The sequence below is a fragment of the Triturus cristatus genome, chromosome 6 (assembly GCF_964204655.1).
Source record: "Triturus cristatus chromosome 6, aTriCri1.1, whole genome shotgun sequence".
Taxonomy (NCBI): domain Eukaryota; kingdom Metazoa; phylum Chordata; class Amphibia; order Caudata; family Salamandridae; genus Triturus; species Triturus cristatus.
This window is the reverse complement of record NC_140589.1, coordinates 950,263,547-950,288,087: the sequence shown is the minus strand read 5'-3', so window position 1 is coordinate 950,288,087 and position 24,541 is coordinate 950,263,547. Positions and strand designations below refer to the sequence as shown.

The window sequence follows — 24,541 nt, the reverse complement described above, 5'->3', positions numbered from 1 at the left end:
CACAAGTGAACGCGAGGACACAATGGCCCTATGCCCCTTTTCGGATTTAATCAGCCGGCGAGCACCGTGCTAATAAGATGCGGTCTTCAGCGGGTAACACCAATAGATAGGATCAGCACAGCTGCAGCCTTGATGTGGTAAGTGTGGCACATGCCGCAAGTCACCGCTCTACATCAAACATGGCCTCATTCGCTTTTTCATTCATTTTCCGCCGATTGTAGCCGTGCTCAGTCTCTAAACAGAATTTTGCCCACATTAATGAGAGATATGCTCTTTGTTTCTCCTCCGCATTTTTTTATTACAGAGTGCGACTACAGGCTTCCCTCTCCCCCAGAAGAATCATGGGGCTGTGACAAAATGATATAATATGCGTGGTCTCTTACACTTTTATATACGTTTGGAAACTTGTGTGTTTTTATACGCGTGTACATTTGAATTTCTCCATCGGGGAACACAGGTTATTTAAAAAAAATAATAATAATAATAAAATCAGGATGAACCAAGTTGTGCCCTGTTACAGTATGTTTCTTAAAATCACGTCTCTTCACTTTTAGGTGCCAATTACACCGAAAATGATAAGATTGAACACATAACATACATACAGCCCCAAGGCTGTAAACTCTAACCCTCGGTTTGTTTTTTCGCAGAAACAAAAGACAACATTCGCCAGTTAGGTGGTATAAGTATATACACCTTTCAATTGCAGCAATGAGTATGGTTATGTAGCAGGAGTGGGACCAGAGAAATATCATCATTGTAAATAATAGTTTCCCTATGGTCCTGATGAAAAGCCAATAGGGGGATGGCTTGAAACATGTTGACCCATTAGGAAACCGAGTACATTTATTTATTGGTTTATATAGCGCTAGAATCGACTCCTTTGGAGTATCTCTGCGCTTTTTAGTAATCGGTAAAGCAAGGACAAGATGAAAGAGGGGCTAGATCTCATTCCTAAACAGCACAGTTTTAAGGAGTTTCCTGTAGGTAAGATGTTCCTTGCACTGTCTTAATGATAAAGGAAGTTTATTCCACAATGTGGGGCCTGTAATAAATAAAGCTTTATTCCCATGTCTGGCTTTTTTTGCACGAGGGATCACCAAGAGGAGGTTATTACTAGATCTTAATGATCGAAGCGGAATGTAGGGAACAAATTTATTTTGTAGATAAACGGGCCCTTGGCCATTTATGCATTTGTGGATAAGGCAGCATATCTTAAATTTTACCCTCGGACGGATCGACAGCCAGTGTAGCTGATCCAGAAGCCGTTCTGGGGGGGAACATTAAGGACAAGGCGAGCTGCCGTGTTTTGAATGACCTGCAGTTTATTCAAGACACTTTCGTTGGTAGAAAAAAACAGGCCATTACAGTAGTCAATCCTATTTAAAACCAAGGTCTGAACCAAGGTTCTCCTACAGGAATCTGGTAGGAGGGGAAAGATTTTCCGTAACAAACTAATGGTATGAAAACAGATTCCTGAAGTGTAATTAACATGTTGTTTAAAAAGCAAGTCTTGATCCAGACGAATCCCAAGGTTCTTCACAACCTGTTTAGGTTCAGGAACTATTCCTAGATCAGGCGGCCACCAGTCAGGGGTCCACAACATTTTTGCCTCACCAAACAACATTACTTCCGTTTTATTGACATTACACTGGAGAAAGTTGGAAGACATCCAGGAAGCCACTGCCTTCATGCCAGCAGAAAAGGAATTTTTCACTTCAGCGGAGAGAGTTTTAAAAGGAAAGAGGAGCTGGGTGTCATCAGCATACGATACTGGAATAAAACCATATCTTCGCATCACTCTAGCCAGTGGCGCCACGTATATATTAAAAAGGGTTGGGCTCAAACAAGAGCCCTGGGGCACCCCCTTAGAGATCTGTCTCCGCTGAGCGGTAGGAGTCCATGATAACTCTCTGGGAACGATTAAGGAGAAAGCTTTTCAGCCATTCGATGGCCCTATCCTTGATGCCAGCGTTCGATAACCGTTCAATAAGAATGGCATGTGAAACGGTATCGAACGCTGCTGAAAGATCTAAAAGCACCAGGATTACTGAAAAGCCCCTGTCCTGATACATCTGTAGGTCATCTGTGACAGACAGGAGTGTGGACTCCGTACTGTGTTTAGGCCTAAACCCTGACTGAGTAGTCCAGAGCCCCCACAAGTTCGATGTAATTGGACAAGTGGTGATTGACATGTTTCTCAGCCAGTTTCCCTAAGAATGGTAAAAGGGATATAGGCCTAAGGTTGGTTAGATCAGTCTGGTTAGATCAGTCCATGGAATGGAGGTGTTTTTCCTAATGGGTCTAACCAAAGCTCGTTTCCAATCTCTTGGCACAGTACCTGAGCTAAGTGAAAGATTCACCAATCCTTCAAATATAGGACAAAGTTGTTCGCTCAGGCCAGATATAATCCTGGCTGGAATGTTGTCATCAGGACTGCCACTTTTACATGAGACCCTTATTTCCTAAACCCCTCCTCCAGTTTTTAATCATACCGGCTAGAGGTCTGAATAAATAGGTTAAACCTACTAGGCAGGTATTTAAGACAAATCCAACTATTTTTTTTTTTTACACCATCTCCTTTATCATTGTATAGTCTTGATATGGTTCCCTCATATTCAGTAGGTCGCAGCACGCCCTGCTCTGTAGCAGAACGGGATGGACACGATGATGAAGCATGCCACCCAGGGGTAACCCTCGTGGGTTAAGGTTTTACCAAAAAAAACTTCGTTTTTCTCCAGTTAAGGGTTACTTTCTTCTGTACTGTTGGGTTTCTAGAAGTAGTTGCTACAGTGCCGAGATGGCGGCTAGTGTGCCGACTACTTTGGGGAGCTACAATTCCAAGGGTGTTTATGCTCTTGTGGGCATAGCATATTCACTCAGTTTCACAAACTTCATATGCGTATTTGCATTGCTGAAAGGATTGGACTGTCCAATGCAGACGTGAATGCATGATTGTAATGAATTGGGGTGTAAAGGGAGGGATAGGTGTCCAGTTGCACTCACATATTTATCTCATGTTTTCAGTGCTGGGGCTACTGGAGAGCTAATTTAGGTGTTCGAGGGTGTATAGCGCTTCTACAACTATAAACTGCAAGGGCCTACAGACTACGGCGTGATCGATTCTATGCCAGTTTTTCACAGAGAGCATAGTAGACCATTCCACCACCACTCGTAACTGCACAGCAGCATAACTGTGGGTAATACTGGGGACTAACAAACCTACTGTCTCCCTCATTTGAGTCATAAGTTTTTGCTGGAGTCTCGGGGATTCGCCCTTCCAAATAAATGTCCTCAGTTTACGTTGGGAGAGTTTCTGATAGAGGGAAATCAAGCCAGATCGGAGGAATGTTCATTTTGAGTGTATAAATAAGTCCAACCCAAAAGAGCATCAAGTGCCCGCAGGCGTGAGGTTCTTTCGTAACTGCAGTAAGAAAGGTTGGGTAGAGATCCTTCACTTATCTCGTGAGGCGGACACCTAGATAATAAATCAAAGTTTTAGCCCAACGAAAACGAAAGTGGGGCACTAAGCTCGCTACCTTTTCCGTTGGCAGGGTTAAGTCGAGTGTCTCAGATTTATCATAGTTAATCATATATCATACCTTTTTGAAAACTTCCAGGAGGCGGACTACCGTCCAGGACTGCAGTGGCTAGGATCATAAAGTCAACATTTTAAATTCCATAGTTGACAAAGATCGTTTGGAGCAACTTGATTCCAAGCCCATTTTCTTTACTGCAAGATGCAAAAAGTCCAATCCATCCTGTCAAAGGTCTCCTTCACATCGAGAGTATAATCGCCAGTATGTGTTAATAGGGAGGCCTTGTCAATCAGCTGGATGGCTGTTCTAACGTTATTTATGGGCCTTGCAGCCCTGGACGCTGCCACTCTGATCCGGGTGCACCAGAGAGGAGAATACTGTATTGAGCCGGGTTGCCAAAATCTTTGTATATAGCTTAGTGCTGATGTTCAGCAAAGCTATAGGATGATAGAAGGCACAGTGCGTAGATCTGTGCATGGCTTTGAGATTACAGTTTACGACAGCTTCTCCCATCGTTGGACCGATGACGCCCATGCTGGCACAATGGTTAAACAGGGCCATGAGTATTGGAATTAGCTGGGAGGAGTACATTCTGTAAAACTGAGCTCTGAGGCCATGAGGCTCCAGTGTCTTGTTGTATTTGAGGGTTTTAATAGCTAGGATTACCTCCTCCGAAACGATCGGTCCATCGAATCGCTTTGGGCATCTGTAAGTCTAGCCAGAGAGATTGACTCAAGAAAGGTTTCCAAGGCCTTCAAAAGTGGGGAAGTGCTCGTATAAAAGGTACTCATAAAAAGTACACAATTTGTTAGCTTTCTCTTCATCATCTAATAGTCGAGCCCCTGATATGGCCGGTATATCAAATGCATACTCTTTTTCCTGTCTGACGCTCAGGAGCCGGGCTATAGAAGTGCCTATTTAATCACCAGTTCTGTAGGACCAATTGTTAAGGTGGAGTACAGAGAGCGCTGCCTGATTGGTGTAATACATTTGTAATTGGTCTCTGGCTGTCGTGAGTGGTTGAGTGACATGAATTATTGTAGTCGTGTCTGCTCAAGCTCTCCAATCTCATCTTCAAATTTCTGTACTTCAAACTTGCTTAGTCGTGTTCGTGTGGCAGCCGCAGCTATGAAGTGCCCGTGCATTACTGCCTTAAATGCAACCCACAAACCAGGGATGGTGACCTCCCTCCCACATTTTGTCCAAAGTGTTTCTTTATTAGTTGACCTATTTCACTTTTGCTGAATGCGTCCCTAAGAAGGGATAGGTGCAGTCTCCAATTTCTTGGAGAATTCCTACGTCACAGGGCTAACTGGCTGGTTACCGAACTAGGGCCGATTGCCGCTGCTCAAGTAAGTCCCATCAAAGAGTCACACACTCAAATATGGTCAATTCGTGAGTGGGTGCGGTGGACATGAAAATAAAGGGTGTAGGCCTTGGTTTCTGCATGGAGCTCTCTCCAGGCATCTCTAATGCCCAAAGCTTCAATGGCTTTTTCATCTTTTGGAGAAGGCTTCAGTCTTCATGTATTGAATCACCAACCACCCATCCCTCCCTACCCCCATCATCTGCGCGTTGGTTCCACCCCATATGAAGAACTACGGTCAGGATGAGGAAGCCTCTGGTCACTGTTGCCAGCTGCCCTAGAATGTCTACCAGAAGCGCTTCCTGCATATACTATTGACAGGGTGAGAGATTTGCTCTAGCGAGCGCCAACCAAAATTAAACATCTGCCTCCTTAGTTGAGTCCCAATGTATTAAGTGAGATGAGTTGAATCACGAGTGTGTCTAGGTGGGTGGTGTGTGAAGGTGAGCAGATTCACGGACATTCAAGATACCTCTGTGACACGAATTTACCAGTGTTTTTCTCCCCATTAGTTTCAAACTTCCCACAAACATTCTAAAACAAGTCAAAAATAATAGAAACATCAAAGCACAGAGTACCCTAGACCCCGCATAATGCCAAGTCGGATTTACAGTGCAGTAGGGGAGGGTGGCCTTAGGCCTCCTCGTCACCAGATAAGGGGGCAGGAGACCCGTCTCACAGACTCAACCGAACACCACCAGAAAAGAACAAATTCGCCCTGTTCGAGTCCTCCCGCCAGGAGAACTCAATGGGTCTCCCTCCTGCTCCAGCTCAGCCAGTGTCAACTAAAAGTTACAAGTGTACAGGTGTCACCTCATTGTCTTGTACATCACCAAGAAACAGCCACCTCCCCACCATTCTTCCGTGGCGCACACCTCTCCCCACTGAGGCCCACCACTGGGATACCAGTCTCTCCTGACGGCCTTCTGTGGTTAACGTAGGCGGAACAGGGTCTTCCAGTCATCCACCTCAAACCACCATTGCTTATTGAGCTATGATCAGAGGGTGGTTAGTGAGGACCTGCAGGTGCGAATGTGTGTTTTCACACTCGTGGGCAGGCATGAGTGTCTCCCTGCATCTCCAAGGGGAGTTGTAGTTCTCAAGCCCAGAGCTGTTCTTGATCTCTTTTGGTCACTTCATGAGGTATGCCAACAACCTCTTCAAGTGCGGCTACGTGTTTCCGAAACAACCTCTCCTCCCCAGGACACGCTGCATGTGATTATGAACGCCTCGCCGATGGGGGGGGGGGGGGGGAGGGGGGGGATGTTGGAGAAGAACTGTTTACAGTCGGGCCTGCTGGCACTCTTCCCACAGACTCCTTGAAGGCCCCAGTCCAACATTCCCTGATGGCTGGGTACCAGAAGAGGTGACGATTTTGATACTCCGAAAGGTGGTTGCTTTCTGTGCATTCGAAATGGCACGTCGTTTGCCTCCTAGCTTAAAGGAGAGGACAAAAGGTTATGTACATCTTAAGCGTGGTCCGTCCATCCAGTTTCCTAGGGATGGGTCGAAAAGCTGCGCATTTCTGCAGGGCTACTTGAGATATATCATGTGTGGGGAGGAGTATTTGTGGAAATGCACCACGCCCACAGTTCTAGTGTGCAGAAGGACCTTCTCTTTTTCCAGGTAGAAGAGAAACTTGATAAGCACAACTCTGGAGCATTGCCACTAGGAAGGGATCTTAGGGCCCACCCAGTGTATCCTGTCCGCTGTTATTTCCGAATGGTTGTCTCCCAACATTGAGGAAAACGTTCTCATCACGGAGGAGTCGAGATCAGCATTCTAGGCACTTCACTGAGTCCACGAATGCAGAGATTTTTGCATCGCAAGAGGTTTTCCAGGTCTTCCATTTTCTCCACGGTAGACTCAAGTTGGTCTTCACATAGCAGTGAACTTCTTCGGAGTAGCGGCATATGTTGAGGCAATCTCCTTCTGACGTATCTCGGTCTAAACAATTCGGAGCCCTAGTGAGTCCACATCAGTTCCAAGGTCTGCATGATTCATTGCTCCCAGGTACGAATGCAATTCTATGAGGCCCTGCTGAAGGTCATGGCTCAGTTCATTGTGCAGCTCAGCCTTAAAGGCGCAGAGGCTCTTGAATAGATCGACCTTCATTATTACCACTGTGCGGGTGGGTATGCCCCCGGCTCTGTGACCTCTCCGAGTCAGGGGCTTTCAAGGTATACCAGGAGGGTGCCCGAGTCGATGTTTTCCTCTTAAGGGGCATGGGAGGGCCTTCCTAAGGGCGACACCTCTCTAGGTGGACCCTGCCCTGGATGTCTCATCCAGAACGACTCCAGGCAGCCCTAGGCACCTAGTCCAGGAGAGACCTCAGGTGCAAGGGCACAAGCATGTCACTACACAGGCGTTGGCCCTCTAATTTCAGGGATTATTCCCTTTTGCACCAGAGTGAGAGGGTGTCCAACACGCCTAGCTCACAGGTCCCCAATACTCGCAGGTCTCCTTGGGACTCCATTGGCACTCCTACCGTAGATGTGCCATGTGATCTCCGCCCTCTGTGACCATCCATCCCCAAGCACAGTCCAGAAGCAATGGGCTCCAGGGCAGAGCCCAGCCTCATTAACCACAAAGGCATGTTCTCCTCAATTTCTCGAGATGCAGGGGTTCATAACAGCGGATGGGCATGGTACATGATCATAGGGTGGTCGGTCAAGGGCAGCGATAGTAGAGAACGTCCCACCAATCCACTATCTTGCCCATGCCCCCCCCTCCCCCCCAAGAGTAATCTTTAATGCATGTTTAGATTTGTCCCATTGCCTCAGTGCTCCTTACTGCATAGTCACATTTGAGACAACAATCATTCACCTTTAACGATAGTTCAGATTTGCATTCAAATTTTGGGTGTCAGGTCAGATTTGCCCTTAAAAAGACTTGGCTGCATGGGCACATCTGACCCATCACTCATTAACTGTATCATATGTTCAGTGATCATTAGTGGATTTCGAGATTTTCCCCATCACCTTAAATGCTCAGTGCAAACCCATATTTGTTATGTCACTCAGTAACGTACCGCTTCCAATCGCTTACCTAACAAAATGCCATATTTGTTAATACTACAAATGCGCCATTATCACATGAAATAAAAAAAAGATAATTCCCTGATGCGAAAAACCCTTACCATCCTTCCATCAAAAGCAATTTCTTTATCTGCTGCGTCCTCCTAATGCTGCCATTGCACAAAGGGGCCTAAGTTCTGTGGTCCGTTTCTATAGGTCCCTCTTAAGTTGACAAAAAGGTGTACTACCATAATCTAGAACCAGATACACTGTGCACTCAAAAGCCTACCCTCATTCCACATCAGGAAAAATAACATGCTTTTAGTGCCCCATATTGTAAAACATAAAAGGCACCAAGAAACCAATCCTGCAAGATAAACTAGTTGTGTGCGCTATACCCTGTGCACAGTGCTTTAATGAAAACATTTATTAGGCACTTTCGCCATCAGAAAGACCATCCTGTGGAGCTAGCATGGCCCAGAGTGGCTTGCAGCAGAAGCATCAAAGAACACCTTTGGCAAGTATGCAGAAAAGCTAAACTCGATTGTCTGACAAGATGCTGCGTACAGGGCCTTTGATTGTGCTTTATGCACTTTTGCTCCCTTTATGGTAGACTCATGAAAGAATGAGTTTGCACGGATGCCCGACACAAGTACCACCACCTATCCATAGAAGGAAGAGTATACATATATTAGTTCAGCTCTAAGGATCATGTTGACAGTTACAATGAAGCTCACGGAACACAGCTAGTAAACAGATTCATTGTGAGCAGAGGCAAGTGTAGGCTATATTGGACATCTCCATACCCGCAATTCTATGTATGAAATATGCAGTCATTAACCGGTTCATGTTAATTTTTATGAAAATACAGAAAAATCTTTAACTTAAGTTGTGCTAGAAAGTGCGTTCAAAGCATTAATTTGCTTTAGCAAGCGCATTTGCATTTTACAGGATCAATGTACACCATCAAGTCTGGGGTCATTTTATTATGGCAAGAGGTTAAGATGCCTACCAAGCTTATGAAGAGGAAGATGTATACTACCTTTTCCCGGCATTCACATACACCTTGGGAGGAAGGAGTTAAGAATTAATGGATGGTTTCCGAAAATGCATAGTCCAACAGCCTCGAATAAAAAGAAAGACAAAGGGCCCTATTAAAATGTGATTGGAAAAGCTTTCCGAATCACATCTTGGTTTCACCTCCGACCGCCTAAATACAATCTAGGCGGTCGAAAGAGAAACCGGCCGGTCATTCGGGCTGTATTCCGACTGGCTCTAGGAGCCTGTCGGCCAGTCGGACACAGCAACCAACCATACGAGGGTGTTTGAGAAAATGAACGGTAACTAAGACTGTGCAGGACGAAAGAAATAAAAAAACAAAAAAACACGAGCACAGAAATTATAATGGAGAGCAACCTCCTATTGATCATCAGTTTTGCACTGCACGCCATTAACTACTGAGCTAAAACAAATTCCTGCATTGCCTATTTATCTCCAAACCCTAAAGAGACTAAAGATAGGCCACACTCATGGCTGCAAAACTTGGCTGCAAAACTTCTTAACTTACAATTTTATGGCATGTCATTTTAACTGATGGAGAGAATGAAGTAACATACTTATGGAAAATATGTAAATACCTGCTTCTCTATTCTCACCAAAAAATACAATTAAAAGAAGAACTAGCAGATAAAGTCATCCAAGTGCATTACAGTTTAGCAACTTGAACAGTAAAGTCGTTTCTGAATGTCCCGTCCAATAAATAAACTTGTGTGATAAACGGCAATATGCAAGGGATTATCCAAAAAAATGGAATGTATAAACGTGCTTCCAGTTGTCCGGATTGAAGAAAGGATGACCACTTCCCCATGGCTGGGTCATTGTTACTTTCAAGGGTGCTTGTTCGATCAGCTATGGATGAAGGCTGATTTTAAGAAAAGGACAGCTTCAAATCTACTGTGCACAATTCACAAAGGTATTGCTGCGCCTAAATTCAATTTAGGAACCGAATTAGAAAATCTCAATCCGGCTTTTAAAAATGACAATTTGCATAATATAACTATCAATAATAAGAATTCAAACAAAAGAAATAACTACCCACAATAGTGAAATTTGTGCAAGTGCAAATGTATTATTTTGCCAAGGGGTTGGAGGGCGCTGCTGGGAGGTCTTCATCAAAATAAACCAATCAAAACAACCTAATAAAAAAAAATTACAAATCAATAATATGCACCATGACAAACTATTAATCACATTGGCAGAATTTAAATCTTACATACAAAAAAAGGACCACTACATTTACAGACACATTTTTAATACGAGCACCCAAAAATAGCTTATAAAAATGGCTTTGTTTTCCCCGCAACAATAACAGATTGCTATATTTAATAGGTCTTTCATATCATGTACTTTGGCACTGTAATATGTATTCTGCTGTTTCAGCGCACAAATAACGAAAACCACACCAAAGAGGTTAGTTTTTAAATTCCCAACCATGCCAGAGTGCACTGAGCCAACGGATGGCAATGTAAACAAAATACACACTTCTTAGCTTGGGTATCAAAATTGTTGTTAAGTATATATGGAGGCTGGTCAGCTGATCCGTAAGTAGGAAAGTTTAATTTCCAGATATAACCTGTTTTGAGCAAGTATGAAATAATTAGCTATTTACTACTACTTTTAATTATGGATGCACCCTCCAGTACGTCATCCAGTGGCAGCAGATTAATCCACTCTGCAGCATGGAAGATATTTTTTTTTTACATTCAATAGGATAAACATCTCAAAATGAATCTGCAGGAACATGTGTAATCTAACACAGTAAATGTATTAAAGACAGCAATGCCAGTACTGTTCCAATTCCCTGTACATTAACTCACCGACGGGTTACCTTCCACAACAATGTACTCTCTCATTATGATCTATTTCAGGGGGTAGAAAAAAGCCCATAAATTGGGGAATCATTGCAAACAATTTCAACACTATTAGTCAAAAGTAGCGTTTGCCCCTTTATAAAACAACATTTTAAATATACAATTGGTTCCAAGCATGTTGTGAATCCACTATTAAGAGGCCCAAGTAAGGATGTTGAACGTTTCCATCTTATACAATTAAGTTTAACAAGACTTAATAGTGGCGTCAAATGAATTTCAGAACATTGGATTTACTCAAGATTAATCTGAAATTGTTGTTTCACAATACTTCCAAATTATGAAATTAAACGTTGGAGTCTTAGTATTGTCGGGCTTAAGATAACTATGACTTGCATCTAAAAAAGTGTGAATTTCGAACTTCAAGAGATAAAATTATCAAATCAATGACCTTGTGGAAGTAGGCAATGAACAAATGAAACCACAAGAGGTAAGCGATCCCGCTTGATCTCCAACTTTATAAATGCCAACAGTATACTCCTTTTCAGGAACACAAACACAAACTCTTCCTGGTTTAGATCACAGTCATAGCTGTAAGAACTTTACAGCTACTTAGAGGTTCATATTCATCATATGCTACATTTTTTTTTTCTTCAAATATACTTCGGACAGCATATATGAAGAACTATTGTTACCATGGGGCCTCAAGTACTAATCCTCTGAAGACCAATTCTAGGAGCAAAACCCGCTTTTGTTTCAGAATTAAGGATAAACGATGCAGGCTTAAATATCTATGAGGCGAATCTCAGCGAAAGGACTCACTCATGAAGAAAAAACATTATTGTTTTCCTCCTCTCTTTGCTACTTCTTGCTAATACTGTGAGCTAAAGGAGTGGCTAGGGGCAGAGGTCAACATCAGCCACATTCTGGGAACTGCTCTTCAGTAACTTGGATCATATGATGGTCCACTTCTCTTTTTTTCAGTTAATGAGTTATCAAATGGTTACTAACCAAAAGTACGTTTGTTTCTCTCTAAACGTTTTTCAAGTAACTGCACTGTGCATTAAGTGCTAGAGCTGAATGGGTGTCCGGTAGCAGAATGATTTTTCCACCCAACGGGAGAGTAAGTAAAGGGGTCGGGTGGTTACAGGATTGCTGAAAGGAGGGAGGCGGGCAAGTAGCTTAAGCCCAAAAAATTGGTCCAACCAATGGATAATGTTCTTAACACAGCTTGATAAAACATGAAGAGACTTAGTGCATGTACCCAATAGCCGGCTGCATCCATAAAAATCCTGGCTGCTCCCCAAAGACACTCGCATCTCAACCTGATTGGCAAAGATGTATGAAAATTGAACTTTAATCAGGTTTATCCTACTAACCAGACAGTTCGTACTAAAGAGGGGGCAAAGAGGCTTCAGTGGCAATACTCTCCCCACTATTTAAGGCTGCATCCTGCAAGCCAGAGGCATGAGGTTGGAGGTTAATAGTCCATATGGAAAATAACGGGTTCACCATCTGTCATATACATGACAAACAAAAGTGACCCACAGGTCTTTTGAGATGCAGCTATTCTCGGTGTATTGGCCTCGACCGGTGTCATCTGTGTGGATTTCACTTTGTTTTAAATGATGGGGACGCATACAAGGATCACTAATATCCTAATCATGCAAGTAGACTCCGTGGCATGAATCAGGGAATTATGGGGATCTTAAGGGTGGAGCTGGAGGCAGGAGCATAAAAACATCTGCAAAAATACTGTACACACTATTCAATTCCACATAATCAGTAGTCCCATATTCTTTCTGGGAACGTTGCTGTTCACTGCTTCTTCAATGATCCTCTGCGTTCCTTCGAGAAAGGTTTAATCTTGTTCTCCTGCGTGTTCTAAAAACTCCATACCAAAGAACTTACTTATAAATCTTTGTTAGAAAGCCCAATTTTAAAAGTAATATAAATAAAGAGAGGCTGCAGCACTTTCCATTCACAATAAAGCTGCTGCTAGCAAGGTACCAATCTGAGACACTCTTAATTTGTCGGATTTAATGCCTGTATTATGAACTGCTAGTTTGAGTTTCAAGTTACTAGTCTCATGACTGTTCAGTTAAAAGACTGTTTTAAGAAGACCGCTCTAACGGCTAGAGCGCATTCATGCAAGAATAATCTGAGAAAGTGAGTTAACTCAGCGCTAGCTGATTTTCGATTCCAAATCCAAATCACAGATTAAACAGTAACCCAAACCACTTAATGCCTTTTTAAAGACACTGGATGTGGCAACACTCATGTTAGAATACTTGCCCTCATGTTTTTGGGCGGTGGATCCCAAACAACTCATTAAATGCAATCTTTAGGGACAAATCTTGCAAGCCCCTCTGGGTATACATTGGGCAGCTTCACTAACTTTTATGCACCGCTACACTGTGCTGTCAGATCACTGAGGATATCAGCCTATCTCGATGAGTCAGACAAACTAGCTCCTACAGCTGAATAGGACCAGTGGCCCTGCAAACTCTAGGAGAGCTTACTGAAATTGCATGATGTAGACAAGTTACTCCATCGCTTAAATTTTTTTTTAAAAAAAATAAAAAAAATCATGGTAACGTTGGTAGATACTATGTTACTTGAAACAGAGGAGCTACGGGAGTCCCTCCTGGAAAACTACTAAACAGGTTTTCTTAAAACAATCTCCTCTGGTTCCCGGGCCATATACACTGTTGCGGGGAGCGTGCCATTTGTTTACATCTATTTCGTTGTCAAACCGTTTCCTCGTGGGCATTTCCTCAAGGGTAACACTATTGTATTGTAATTGTATTTATTTAGCGCTCGCTACCCCGGACAAGGTATTGAATAGCTTTTTGGCGAGTAGCAGAGAACTCTAACCTAAAAAGGATTAGTGGTGGATTAGTATAGGGAAATGTGTATTAATATGGGCGGTGGACATGCAAGTCTGTTAGTTAGATTGAAAAAGATAATGAAGGGATAGAAGATGGAAGAGTCTAGAAAGGGTTATTTGGGAGATTATTGTAGTAAGATGAGGCTTGGGATGAGTAAAAGGAGGGGAGAGTCTCTAGAGAGAGATTTGGGAAATCCTAGTGGCAAAATGAGGTTTGGGATGCGTCAAAAGGAGGAACAGACGAAAGGAGAATTTATAAAGGGTGGCTTGGGAGATCATAGTAATAAAATGATGCAAAGAAATGATGCTGCATCCATAGTCATATCACAAGTCAATGTTAAGGTTACATGACCAAGAATATCACGTATTCTTTACTTTCCTTCACACTATGCCTTATACTCAATTGGTAATCACTTCACTCCTACTGACAAGAGTATTTGCGGTTATGTAGAACAGTACATATGGTAAAATCAAATTTGATGCTCTAGCTGTGAACATTTTTATCTGGTTCATCGCTGGGTTTTTCGAGTTTAATCTAAACAATTTCCTGATTAAATTCTCGTTCGTTAACTTTGGGATCACTGTCATATCAGAAATGCACAGCATGTTGTCCTGTACTGAGCCTACTTTGTCCTCTACTACAGCATGTTCTACTTCTGCACTTCACTCTCCACTAATTACAACTATAACAGAGTTGCAATTACCTTTTTTAATAATAATAAAAAAACTCAAATACAGCTAATTAATTAAACGCCTTCGTCCTAGCAATGCCAAAATAATGGTTAAATTAACATATAACCAATAAACATTCTAAAGCACGTTTCATACGGATTGCTTGTATGCAATACAGTTTAGTAGAATCATCTCTGTAGACACTGGAGTTCAACATGAACAACACCCAATAGCCCTGGCATGTTTACATGCTTAGCAGGATGTGTAATCCTGCGACTGCCCCAATAACAAGGGTATCCTAGATCAAGTCTTATGTAATAGAATTACATTTTTTGGCCTAATGATAACTAACCATGCTGCAATAAAGCATAACTTAACCCTGCAATATTACAACAGAAAATACAAACTTTCTAGGGGATTTGGTTAAGAGGCTTATGGTAGCAACAGTATATTATTTACCACTTGTTCTCAATCTGCATGATTCTTCGTATATGGAGTACCTCCACCTGGTTATCAGATTCCTTTTTTATACAATTCTACGGCTGCGTTATTTTCACATAATTATGGATTTTGACGCACTCACTCACCCATACGCCTACTAACAGAGCTACTCACTCACCCATACAGCCACTCACACTTCCATTCACTCATCCACAAAACCAATTACATAACTATTCACACAACAATACCATCACTTGTGTGCCCATTCACTCATCTATACAGCTACTAACACTATGCAAAATAGCCAGTCATACACCCACTCACTTACCCATACACCCCCCCAAACAGCCACTCACTTACCCAGACTTCCACTTACACGCCGAGACGCTCACCCAGAGCTATTCACAGTCACTCTTACAGCCATTCACAAACACACTCATCCACCCACCGAGCCACTCACACAGCCACCAGTCACCAATACATCCACTTACACACACGGTATATGTATACCCTTAAAGATTTCACTCGTACAAAACCAGTGAAACTCAGCAGTTCCAGCTATCAGAGCCATCATCATAGACCATCTAATCATGCATTTTTATTGTAAGTCATACAATATAAAAATATAAAAAGTAATATTATATAAATGATATTTTTTACGAAAAAGTGAGTAAGGATATGTGGTTAAGGAGGAAGGGTTAAAGGAAAAGATAAGTTTACAAGGTATGGGATGAGAGGCAAAATGTAAGGGTCTGGCACAGCGGTATTAAGAAGGGCCAATGGTAAGCAAGTTTACACGGGTAAGGGGTAATAGAGAAGTATTAAGTGTAAAGGGCTAAAGAGCAAGGAGGTAAGAATAAGATGCAAGAAGGTAAGAGGTTAAGGGTGTAGAGTTTAGTGTAAGGGGAACACTCTTACACACAACCTCTTACACCCTTACCATAACCCCTTGCTCTTAACCCCTCACATGTACATCCTTAGCCTCACCTACATGAACCGGTTATTCGTTAAAAAAAAAGGTAAGGTAAAAGACAAGGTTAATGTTGAAACAATGACACAGAAACAAAGTAATTAAAAAAAGGCTTACCCACAGAATGATTAGGAAAGAGTAACCAAGAAAAAAAATAAAAAAAAGATGTAAGGGGTTGGAAGACAAGCAGCAGGCAATGAAGTGGTATATGTCCGCATCGCCTGAGCCACATCATCTTTTTTCACTACTAACCGAATGAAAAAATTAATATGCAGACAGTATGATCTTCTCCGCGATAGTAAATGTCCCTTGCAGAGATACGAGACAACATACTGATCTAGACATGGCACTAAGGAATTGCTAACAAAGCAATTAACAGCACAAATATTTTAGAAGAGAAGAAGGTCTTTGATCACCTGCACTGGGATTTTGTTTTTTTATGGACTATGACGACCAACAACTAACATGACACTATTTCTACTTTTATAAAAAATGGGTGCTACATTTAAATAGGGCCCATTAGGCAGTAGTCTCTAGAACTGACCTCTTGTCTAGTCTGAAACACACACACACACACACACACACACAGAGGATGATGATGATGATGCCCCCTTCCTCTGATCTTTCCTACTATGTCCATTCAACCCTTCACTAAGGAATTTCACTCAAGATACACTCTATGCGTTTATAACTGCTGTAAATACCTATGACATTGTTTTTTAGCCTGATCATGGTCATTGCCGAGGAGCGGGGGAGAATCAAAATGTTGGCGATCCAAATCGAACAAGTTTCTAAACATAATATGCATTGGCTTAATTCTATATCCACCGTTGGAGGGTAGCGCATTAAAGGATCATAGGATCACCAAACAAGCTGGATAGCGCTAAGAGTAAATATGCTCAAGTTTTCAATACCAACTACGTCCTACTCCTAAAAGGCTGCAACAGGGTGTTTAGAAAAAAACTGAAAAATCTCCCAATCTTCTTGAAGGAGGAGTTGTTGGGAGGTTTTGTGTGATCAAACTGAACATTCAGACAAAGTGTATTTCGAGGTTTTCCCCAAATGTTTTTCAAAGTTAGTTTGGGCTTCTGGTGTTCGCACCAGAGACCCTTAAGAGCCTTGCGATCTCTTTGTCTAGGGTCTCCTTCAATAGATTGGCACTCCCCAAACTGGCAGTTAAATTACTGGACAACTAGCAAGGGCCTGATACTGCCCGTGAAACGCAAGTTACTCCCATTTTCTTTTTTTAGGTCTCGCCTGACCCAGCGCATGTGCTGGTCTGGCGACTTATTGAGAGGGCTCCAAAAAGTGCTACCAGGCCAGCCTAGAGCTACAGTGCATGTGCGCGGGCACTGCGCTTTACCGTGATTACTTTCACTTTCGCGGCCGCACGGCCGCTTGGCATAGCCAATAGGTCTCGCTTTTGGGACCTTATAAGTATTTAGTTATGCAACTGTTGCATGGCTAAACACTTATAAGGTCCCAAAGGCGAGACCTATTGGCTATGCCAATGCTTGTTCTTATTTTGTTTGAGCAACATCCAAAAGAAAAATTGCTATTAGTTTGTGCATCTGAAACATTTCTGAAAACCATGACATGTTTATTGTATTAGTCACCCTTTGTCAAATATGGAACGGCAGTTTTTTTCTCCAATTGTACAAGTTTTATGGAGGTAGCAGTATAAGATACAATGCATCAATTCTAAATTTCTTCTCTACCCAAGGCTTGCAGCAACTGGCTTCATAACCCAAAGTAGTATGCGAAACAATTTTACTTGAATTGCAATTTTTGGTCATTTAAGGTCATACAAGTTGGCTGCTCCATCTCTGGTCACATCTTCTACATGAACCTTTAAAATTTTAGATTTTACTTCATAGAAGTGAACAAGTGTATGCAGTCGCAAAAAGCAGAGGACTGTTGATTTATTGTACTCCTCAAGAGCATGGCATGTTAAGGTTTTTATCACCATTTCTGAAACGCAAAGGGCAATAATTTACATTTATGGACCCTGAAGTGGTCCAAGTGTAAATAGCGGCCAATAACTTTGAAAGAATTTGGCACAACTGTTGACAAACTATCAAGTTTGCACAAGAACCAAGCACAACATCTCAACGCAAGTCAATACTCAATTTTTATAGAACTTTAGGCAAAATACACCATTGCAGTTACAGGTCAGGAGGGAATGCGTGCCCTAGGTCATGTTAGATGGCATCAGGGAGGTGGATCAATTGTATATATGACCAGACCAAAGTTTCCCTCTAAAAACGTACTTTGGTAAAAGTTAAACTGCCACCGACAGTTCCACGATTCAACTAGCAAATAAAGAATGGCTAATCAATCTCCCCTCTGAACCTCCTGGAGAACTGATAACTCCCTGCATCGGGTACAGTGAAGCTAAGTGTGCCAAGATCCATATCATGTGACTTAGCAGAGGTGAGAACACAAATGACTCCTCCAACCAAATTTGATCTGGCCAGTCCAGGAGAAGTCTAGGTTCCATGGGTGCCTGCTTTCACATATAACAATCTGAACTGTTAATATACCTACTACAAGCAGCTGCTCCAGTTGGGATGACGTCAAAAAAACAAAAAAACAAGGACATGTGGAGCTGCAGCTTGCTGACACAGGGCAGAGTGTGTTGCCACTGTCTGTTGGTAATGGTGTTGATTTTCACTTGCACACATTTTCCATACAGGAAGACTGTTGCGCAAATGGCCTCCTGTCTGGGCCAGACTGTACACTTGACAGGAATTAAAACAGAAGCATTACATATCAGACTAAAATACTAGGCATTAATGTGTACACATAAGAGTAGTTAACATTCTGGTTCGTCTACATTCTTGCAGCATTTGCTCGGTGCATCAGCCTTCATAGGTTACAATGTTTGTACCCATGTTATGTTACACAAGGGCCATCGTTCCGAGTGGTCTACGGAAACTGCATGGATTCGCTACACCTGAAATTAACGAATGGTAATCAAGGGGTGCAGAACGGATTTCAATTACTCGTGAGAAATGAGGAAATACCGCACAAACCTATTTTCGCACCCCATTTCTGCAGTATTTCTTCAATTTAATCTCTTCTTACCAGCCCACTTCGTCAAATTTTAACAAGTGAACTTGGGGCAGCAGGAAAATACTAAAGTGCTGTTTTACCATAACAGATAGTATTATGATTCGGCTGGCAACTTGGTTTATCAGCCCTGTCAAGGCTTGGATACTGCCGGGAATAAAGCCTGATAACTACAAGACATTTGCCAAGTTAGAGATACACAAATGATTGACAATATCATAACTCTCAACCTGTTAAAGTTGTTATATTAAGCAAAAAGACACCCCAAAGATGGACGGAATGCAGAGTAAATCAAACATTCACCACAGTCAAGAGATCTGGGTTAAATCCATATTTCTTTTGCTCACCATGCCACCCCAGTTTAGACCCAGCCATATGCAAATTAGTCTTGACCCTGTGCCTCATGGGACCAGTCCAGCCCGAACTGCCAAGCCAGGCCCTCCCTGGACCAGAAACAAGCATCCTGGGACTAATTTCGGGGCATCGTCCCTCATCAGCCAGGCTAGCTTGAACCCAGTTGCACAATGAGCCTGGGACCCACGTCTGAGCATACCCAGCGCACTTAGGGCGAGAAAGCAAAAGACACACAGATGATGGACGGAATGCAGAGTAAATCAAGCATTGACCCCCAGTCAAGAGATATGGGTTACATCCATTGTTCTTTTGCTACCATGCCACCCCCAGCTTAGACCCAGCCTTTTGGTAAAGTTGTTATATTAAATGGGGGGGGGGGGGGGGGCGGCTAAGTTTCATATAATTGGATATTAACTTATATTAGATACCTAAAACAGTAACCAATGACAGACGCATCTTCCTGTTCAAATATCTAATTACTTTATGCCATTACTTGCCATGGTGTGCTCTAGACTCCTACTTTCAAAGACTGCCTGAGGGAAGTACAATGAGTAGTTGAAAACAAACCACAAAACCATTGTAAGGTCTGAACTACCACAAGGTGCAGGCGACTTGCAGTGGGACAAAAACCACTCAAAGGAGCCAATTCCCTTTTTTAGGACAGGTGAACAGATCATTCGGCTGACACTGATTGCACGAAATACCAGACAGTATTTGAATAACAGGGCTTTTGATTGTGTAGCAAACAGCAAGTGTTTAAAATCCCGTGCACACCGTTTACAATATGTAAGGGGGGAGCAGCAAGGACTACTAAAAGTATGTTAGTGCATTAAATGCTGCAATTGGAACTTAAGCTTTATTTAAGGAAAAAACACAGACCTATGAAATATGGGTCGGTAGTGCCCACAATATAAACTCCACCGACATAGAAGTATTTACTTAACTTTTTTTTTCCTTCAAGATATAAATTTTAGTTGGAGAAAACATGAGAGCGTTCACAAATGAAAACATCTTTCAAAAGCATGGGTGTCAATGCCCCATCTTTATCAGTGCATACGTCAAAGCTCTGTACTAACTATGTACCACTCACGACCCCCAGTCCACTGATTAAGCATGAACCCTTTGACTGTGCAAACATTTAGCAAGACATGTCCATTGACTTTTGTGGCTCGTGCGCATGATATATACACGTCATGAGAGCGGCCCGGCTACAAACACACACACACACTCATATATAAATGCACACACACATTTTAATAAGGCAGTCAAGGAGTTTAATCGGAAACTACTTGATACCTTGCCTTGACCCATACTTGGCTGAATAGAGTGCAGATTAGAGTTCAATAACATGCCCAAACAATGGTGGGTGTGGAGCCCAGAACCGCCCCCGCGGAGTAGTGGGGGCAGAGTGAGTTCACATGCTGTTACCTCAGATGGAAGGTGGATCTGGAACTGTCTAAAGTCCAACCCATTTTCCCTCCTCCAGGGATGGGTTGATGTAGAGACCCAGACTAGCCTCCATGAGCACTAATAAAGCTTCGCACCACCACTGCAGAGCAGTGTGCACGAAGTCTTTAGCATCTCAGCAACACACCAGGGAAGTGTGTGAGGACACTAGCATAGCCCTACCGCGGTAGGAGCAGAAATCAGTGGGAAGCTAGCACACAGAAGCAGTAGGACCAGAGGCAGTCCAACCCCACCCCCTGCGGAGAAGATCGTCTGTCAAAGGGCAACAGCAAACACAAAAACTCAGAACCAAAGAATCGGTGGGAAGAAAGCACAAGAGCGGCTGGGCGAAGTAGACAGGTGGAGGTGGGTGCGCAACCAGGGTGCACAACAGGAACAGCAAGCAGTGGTTACGGAGTCCAGCCCTGCTTTAGTGAAGCGATGGGCAACTACAGCGGCCCTCTGCAGGTAGAACAGCACTCACCTCAATCTTATGGACCCCGGGCGGAGGTGCAGGCCCGAGGTGAGAGTTGCAGGCGAGCCAGATTTGTCGTCCAAGCAGGAACCGCGGAGATCAGCCTGAGCCCTGCGGAAAGAAGGGGTTCTCTGCAACCGTGGTACAGGGTGGGGCCTAGGCCCGGGCTGAAAGCCGCGGTGCTCCGGAGCAGCGGGAGGGAGGGATAGTCAGAAGGGGGCCCCGCAGGAGGTGACGCGCTCGTAACGCAAGTACAGACCGGGTGGCTCTTCCCAGCGGAACGCACCAAGGAACCTGCTGCGGGGCGGAGTCGATGCTCAGACTTCAGCCCGCCTTAGGGAACAGTTGACATGCTACCACCAATCCCGTACAACCGGGCAATGGGAAACTTCCGGCTGCCAGGGGCACCGGCTCATCGAAATGGAGGAGTAGAGTCACACACCCCTTGAAAAATCAGCATATCTGTGCTATCGTTACTAGAGTCGCCTACTGACAGAGGGCGGGACGTGCAGCAGCTCAAGACAGCGCCACGGGGGCACGTGCACTTTCCGAGCTCATAGAGCCAATGAACTACTGTAAAGTATAGTCTCAACCAATAATAAGCTCGTGTTTAGTCTCTAAGGCAAGGCAGCCAATAAAAAATGGAGGTGCGCGTCCCATTCCAATCCTATTTGCAACCCTTCCTTAACAAATCCATGATCACCAAAAGTTTTCAATTCTCAAAGAATATGTTTCCAACTACTTGATTGGTTAGGAAAATCTGAAGTACTACAGGACCCTGGCGCACCTCACAGTCCTTTACGAGACAACACACAATAGGCTTCCGTACAAGGCATGAAATAACCTCGGCTGACAAAGGATTCCAGTGGCTCTATTTTTCTTAACAGGTGGCTTCAGTAGTAAGAGTGTTGTTGCTTCAGTGCGTGGCCATATTTCAAAGCTCACCTTTTTACACCACAAGAACCAAACCTAAACAAAAACGCGTTATAAAATAAATATAAATCTTTTGAATTTTGATGAGAGCGATTAGGTGCTTTTTTGAGCTAATGTTTGAGGAAAGAATGGTTGAATTTTCAAAAAATATATAAAGCTGATGATTGAGTGAAAACAATATAACGGTGTTGGGGACGTTTATTACTATTATTATTAACTTGGTACATTGCAGCTATGACAGTCCCTTGTAGAGGCATTCCACATTGTCGAAGCATTTTTAACATAACTGATGGCAATCGTGCTTGATGTACTAAAGTGATCACCGCTGGTAATCTTTGCTAATGGTGGGCACTTGTATAACCTTGTCTGATGTGGTAACAATTAGATCTCTAATAATAGTAGTAGCTCGGGAAGATTTTCATTGAACATACGTAGCTCGTATTACAGGTTAGAGACCCATGTAATATTTGTCGAAGTTTGACAAAAACTTCTTTACGTGTTACCATATGTATACACTCCCCATGATGATATCTGAAATTTCACAGTAATATAGAAAACGATTTCAGTTTAGAAAAACGAATTTGAATTCATAATAGAAAGTATAACTTAACAATAACCATAGTGGCACTGTTTCACTACTGTGGCTCTAATATCTAAATCTTTATTTACAGAAAGGAGAAATAATAAACAACTTAACACTACTGTTTTTAGGGTTGAGCCTGTGAGAGCATGCGCTAGCGCATGCATCTCGCTTGCAGGACACTATTATTTACAAAAAGGGTTTGAAGCCCGCCCATTGCTTACCATTTGTCTGCATCAGTGTTACTCTTCTTTGCATCAGTTTTAATTGGCTAGTGCAGCCAAAACATCACTTCTGATGCTTGCTTTGGAGTTGGGACCAAGCACAGATTAATTCAACGTAATAAGTTCCCTTCCGCTTCTCCCGAAGTGATTCAGGTACTATTTCTTCCCCCTGCCTGCTGCTCTCTCCATAACCCCTTTTTAGGTCTTGACCTTGCTATTGCGTAAGCGATCGCAAAGCGATACTATTGTAAAGGGGCTTTTCAAAGTGCTCCCAAAAGCGGATTGCATGGCTAGCACGCGCACAATCACGCGCATCGTGCCGCCATGCACTCCGCTTTTGGGAGCACTTCAAAGGGTCCGCTCCCCAGCCTCCAAGCGCGCGCGCGCTACGCTCCGCTTGTCTTGTTTTTCTTTTTTTTTTACTTTAAGCGCGAGGCGCGCGTGCGGCCAATGCTTGTTACTTAGATTGAATATATTAACAGATTTGCTTAAAAATACTTGGCTACTTTCAGACCATTTCGTATGTTAAATATGTTTCAAACTATTTCCCCCGCCCCCACCACCCCACTGCACGGACACCACCCGCCCTCTCCCCCCACTGCACGGACGCCACGCTTCATGGTTCACAGGCGCTCTGTTAACCCCTTCGCTGCTGCGGACATTCCGCTGCAGCGCTGGGGGGGGCAGGGGGGCAGCGCGGCGGGCCTGTGCTCATGACGGAGCCGCTCCGTCATGAGCCACAGTTGAGCTGTGCTCATGACGGAACGGTTCCGTCATGACTCCGCCCATTTGCGTTGTCGCCCCGCACAGGCGGGGAAACAGCGCCGCGCAGGCGGAGCGGCCGCCGGCAGGATTGTCATGACGGAACCGTTCCGTCATGAGCACACGACAACCGTGGCTCATGACGGAACGGTTCCGTCATGAGCAGGGAAGGGGTTAATTAAAGAAGAAATTGGCAGACGCTTCCACCATTGTTTCTCCTCCTCCCCCATTCATGCTCTTTGTGTGGCTTTTACACTGAAGAGTTTTGCATACATATAGGCTTGGATTGGGGTCGCAAATCGGCCTGGCATCCTAAAATGGTGGCGCTCATTTGGGACAAGTCTAACATCAGACTGAAAACTTCTCAGTTACAGTAATTCCGTTCAATTTAGGGGGTGCATTGGTAGTGTTATACACACCACAAGGTAAGCGTGTCTTCGTTCTTTCCAGCGCTTTAGCAAGAACGCAAACAAGGAACACGTTCCTTGCCCCTGTGCTTTTTCCTCCTCTGCGCTCCCTCGTGAGCTGTCTCTGCCTCGACTCTATTGCTCTTTCCTCCGCTTGCCTGCCAAGCCCCTGCTCAATGGCTTTCATGTTTTCTCACACTCCCATGTTCTTCCCCCCACAGTTTTAAGTAGCGCAAACCCAAATGTATCGGAGCGCTTTGACATTAGCACCAGTTACATAAAATGTTTTTAGGCACGGGTAGATTCATTTATTTGCCAAGAATCACTAGGTGTTGGGCCGACGCTAAGACTCCAACTTGGCTTCACAGTTGGCAGCTCTGAAGGGCCATATTTTGTCTCCTGTTGTTTACACACGTTCTCTGCCCCCTCCGCAGGGTATGTAATTAGATTAAAGGCATCAGCCATGAAAACACAGCAATCGGGTAGCAAGCAATAACAAATGACTTGGACATTTTGTGAATTACAAATA

General features: G+C 43.5%; 1 protein-coding gene across 2 annotated transcripts in view; it reads right to left on the bottom strand.

The window, feature by feature from the left end:
• Window positions 1-21,561, bottom strand: part of TAB2 (TGF-beta activated kinase 1 (MAP3K7) binding protein 2) — a 280,656-nt gene extending 259,095 nt beyond the window's left edge. For both annotated transcript variants that reach the window (XM_085611640.1, XM_085611643.1), the window contains exon 1: window positions 21,116-21,561. The gene's annotated coding sequence lies outside the window, so the exon portion shown is untranslated. The remainder of the gene's footprint in view (window positions 1-21,115) is intronic.
• Window positions 21,562-24,541: the final 2,980 nt, after the last annotated feature.